The sequence below is a fragment of the Oratosquilla oratoria genome, chromosome 29 (assembly GCF_046742065.1).
Source record: "Oratosquilla oratoria isolate Oo_2021 chromosome 29, ASM4674206v1, whole genome shotgun sequence".
Classification (NCBI taxonomy): domain Eukaryota; kingdom Metazoa; phylum Arthropoda; class Malacostraca; order Stomatopoda; family Squillidae; genus Oratosquilla; species Oratosquilla oratoria.
The window spans coordinates 52,651,269-52,656,281 of record NC_134805.1 but is presented as its reverse complement, the minus strand read 5'-3'; positions in this window follow the sequence as shown (position 1 = coordinate 52,656,281).

Sequence of the window (5,013 nt, the reverse complement as noted above, 5' to 3'; positions counted from 1 at the left end):
CATCTATTGATTCTGAAGGAATGCTTTTCACATCGAGTACCTTTCTTTTATTGTTTGCAAGAACAAAATCAATCTCAGTCATGTTTGTATATCTTGCTTCCCGACTGTTCCAGGCATACGAGTACCATGTCCACTTGTGTGACTCTTTGTGCATAAAATATGTGTTCATGATTCCAAGCCCATTTCTGAGGCAAAAATCTAATAGACCTGTTCCCTCTCTATTTCTGTTTCCCACTCCAAATTTACCAATAATACCTTCATAACCTGTTCTCTCTCTTCCAATGTGTGCATTTAAATCTCCAATTATTAGAGAACACATTACTGTCAAGTAATGCCTGCAAATCATCATAGAACTCTACTTTTTCAACTTCTGGTTTGCCTGTTTGAGGGGAATAGACTTGAATTATAGTTAATGATTCTCCATTTTCCAATTTCACTCTGATTCCCATAATCCTTTTATTAATCAAGATGGTTTCTTCTACTCTACTTGCTAGCTCTGGTTTGACAATAATTCCCACGCCATATTTTGAATCCTCTCTTCCTTTGTATATCAATTTATAATTGTCATATATAATTCTTTCTCCTTCTCCTTTCAGTCTTGTCTCTGCCACTCCAAGTATGTCTATTTTTCGTCTTTTCATCATTAATATTATCTCTTCGGTCTTGTTATTTAATGTACCTGCATTTATTGTTCCAACTCGTAGTGTTTTCCGTGTACTCAATCCATTAACGTTCGGGGTCGTCGTCGTGATTGTGTGATTCCATCCGTTCCGAGGCATCGTAGGAGGTTCGCGAGCATTTATTTGATAACTGCCGGCTTGTTAGGCCTGTCGCAGTCCACCGCTGCCGTTTGGTAATGAAATATATATGTGTATATATATCTATATATATATATATATATATATATATATATATATACATATATATATATATATATAGTACACACACACACACACACACACACATATATATATATATATATATAATATATATATATACATATATATATATATATATATATATATATATATATATATATATATGCGTAAGTAACCACCACGAAAAGTAAACTAACGTAGCAGAGCGCTTTCGTACAATTACATCTTCAGTGTATCTGCACTGAAGAGGTAATTATACGAAAGCGCTCTGCTTCGTTAGTTTACTTTTCCTAGTGGTTACTTACGCATTTGTGAACACACACTCCTAGTGTTTTTATTGCATATATATATATATATATATATATATATATATATATATATATATATATATATATATATATATATATATATATATATATATATATATATATGTGTGTGTGTGTGTGTGTGTGTGTGTGTGTGTGTGTGTGTGTGTGTGTGTGTGTGTGTGTGTGTGTGTGTGTGTGTTTGTATAAAAAATGAATAAGTAGATAATAAAAAACAAATTAATAAATGAATAAAGAATAACCAAACAAATAATTAAATATAATTGGATAAACTAATTAATAAAAAACATATATTGCATGAACCATTACTTTACAGTAAAAAAAATTATACACTTCGAAACTTTCAGTTGCTTTTTTTTTTCTTCTTCTTCTTCTTTTTAGAACAAGAAAAATGACGGTGCATTGCATTGCTCTTAAAGGAATTTGGAAAAAAAATAATATGAGCACTTAAATGACACAAGAGTAATAGCTAAATTGGAAATGACATTTGATGTCGTATGCGATGCAGGAAGTGAAGATGAAAATAGAAAGGTGGATATTGCTTTGACAATGCTGACCTCTGAAGAATAAAGAAAACGGAATAGGAAGAGAAGAGGAATAAGAGGAAAAGAGAAACAAAAAGAGGAAGAATATGAGGAAGAAAAGAGGAAGAAGAAGAAGAAAAAAGGGAAGAGTTAGAAGAAAAATGAAAAGAAAAATACAATTATCATTATTATCATCATTATTATTTTTATTCAATTCTGTGGCTACATGGCGTGCAATAAAATCTATATCTGTTTAAGATTTGATTTATTAAAACGACAGAACGATATTCTTTTATTCTTTAAATTAATCGATTTATTTCTTAATTTTTTCTAGTTATTCATTTACTTGCTTATCTATTCATTTATTTATTTCTTAAATTTTATCTAGTTATTCATTTCTTTACTATCTATTAATTGATGTGATCATTTCCTATTCTGTAATCGACCTCGTCAGAGGCTCGAATGTCTTTTGTCGGGATGTGTTTCCATCATAACGTACCGGCAACAAGCCCTGCACGCCTCATTTCAGCAAATCTGTCTCCCGACGATCAACTACCTGGACAGCTCCCTCTCCCCTGACCGGCTTGGACGAAGTTGTGACGCCATGATCAAGCTTCGTCACTTGAACCGCGAGCGAATGCGCCTCTGCGCTCACAGACTGCCTTCAGTCGCTCTTCTCCTGTTGTGTAAAAGGTGATTCTCAACAGCATCACGATAAAAACGTTCCTCGCCCCGCCAAGGATGTCCCCGAATTTACCAAGAAGTCCAAAGGAAAGACGCCGCAGGATCCTCAAGGAATTAAGAGACCACCAGGAACCTTCGAAAAGCCAAGAAGCACAGTTTTCGAGGATGATTAATATAATGTGCTCCCTGGGTGCTGGAGCCTTTGCAAGGACAGTCCTCGTTTCGAGTAAGGCAACGGGTTGCATCAGTGTTGCCAAGATTCCCCATGAGAAGGGCAGTTGCAAAAGCGAGATCTGCAGTGAAATCGCAGCCCTCTCAACGCTGGACCACCTTAACATAATCAAACTGGTGGACATTGCAAAGGACAAAGGCTGCAAAATCATCATGACTGAATACTGCCCTGGTGGGACGCTTTTAGCAGCCATGGAGAGGCACAGCAAGTCCCCCTCTCTTGCCTGGGGCCGTCGGATTATCTCGTACTTCAGGCAGCTTGTGTCTGCCTTGTCTTACATGCACTCCAACCAATTGGCTTATCTTGATCTTAAACAAGAAAACGTCGTCCTCAGCGCCGACTTAAAGGTCGTCAAGGTCATCGACTTCGGCCTCTCGATCAGAACTTCCAAGGTTTACCAGCGAGAGATGAAGAGTGTAGGAGGGTCGCCTTGGTACTTGGCTCCCGAAGTGCTGGACAAAGCCCAACGCCCATACGCCGGAGGAATGGCTGATGTTTGGGCTCTCGGCTGCCTTCTCTACGAACTATGCATGGACCGCCTGCCATACTTCGAGCCAAGAATAGGGCGACTCACAACGAAGGAGCAAATGAGATACTATGTGGCCTGCTGCAAGCAAGGGAGACCAGCTCTCAAAGCCCTAAAGCCAGGAAACTTCCAAAAACACCACGAGACGACTATCTTAAAGATTCTGTGGTGCATGCTGGACCCGCGACCAGAGACCAGATCTACCATCTGGCAGGTAGAGGTGATCAAATTCGAAGAGAACAAACACAACCATTGAGCAGTTTTCCCCAACAGATCATCTGTCAAACATTAAACAGCAACGCTGTGTGACCGCATTCGAAAGACGGAAAGGGCCAATATTCTTTTCTTTGAGCCTTAGGGCAGTTAAAGGGTTCTCCCTCAGCTGAATAAAATTGCATGGCTACAGCCAGAAAGACGTTAGTATAGAGTAAAAGATATTAATGATTTACAACAGCTTCTGAAAAAAAGACAATATCTTTCAGCTTAGGCCAAAGAAGCGTCCTTCCATTAAAGTTTCCAGGCGGAAGGCAACAAAGCTCGTTCTCTGCACACACACACACACACACACACACACACACACGCACACGCACACACACACGCACGCACGCACGCACGCACACACACACACACACACACACATACACACACACACCTGAGGTTTCCTGAGGTTTCCTGAGGTGCAGTTGGGCTCGCTTGTTGAGCCAGGGCCACGCGGGGCGCCGCCCTTAGGTGGTGCGTGTGAGGTGATGCAGCAAGCTGTTTCCATCCGTAGTTACGTAATAGTGGGGGAGCACCGGATGGTCTGGGACTGTCCTCAGAAACTTATCCAAATCACTCTTGAATGATTCCAGGGTCCCTGTTAGTTCTCGTATATGTCTTGGTAGTCTATTGAATAGTTTGGGTCCGTACACGGCAATGGAACTTTCTTTCAATGTTTGGATTTTTTTCCATGAGCCAGTAATAGGCGGTATCGTACATAGTACTCCACGTCTAGCGTTATGGGTAGTTCTTATTGCTTCACTGGACTCAAGATTGGGCACCAAACCGTTGATGATTTTCCATATGTAAATTATGATGTAACGTTCTCTTCGTCTCTCCAATGAGTACAGATTTAACTGTCGTAATCTCTCCCAATAGTTGGTGTTTTCTAGCCCGTCTATTCTAGATGTGAATGTGCGCTGCACTGCTTCTATTGTTCTTATCTGGCCAATGTTGGTTGGGCACCAGAGTTGACAGCAGTATTCAATGAGTGGTATTATCAGAGATTTATATAATGTTAACATTGTTTCTGGATTCCTTGTTTTGAAAGTTCTCAGAATCCATCCTATCTGTTTTCTTGCTTTTGCTGTCGAACTGACTATGTGTTGTGTGAATGTAGCATCGTCAGTAATAATGATGCCGAGGTCCCGTACACTATTCTGTTGTTTAATAGTTTCGCCATATGGAGTCTTATAATTGTTTATGATGTGGCTGCTTTTGGGATGTCTGTAACTCACTAGTTCGAATTTTGATAGGTTAAATTCAATATTGTTATCTCTTGTCCATTCAAACATTTTGTTCAGGTCTTCCTGTACTAGTTTATAGTCCTCTTTCGTGCTTATTGTTCCCGTCATCCGTGTGTCGTCTGCGAAAGATGTAGCCTTGCAGTGGTCTAGCTTGGTGTCTATATCCGTAATAAAAATAAGAAACAACAATGGTCCGATAACAGATCCCTGGATGACTCCACTTGTAACTTCAGAATTCCTTGATTTCACTCCTTGGACGACCACTGACTGTGTTCTTTCTGTGAAATAGTTTTGTATCCAGCTTACAATTTTCTGTTTTATACCGATTTGTTTGACTT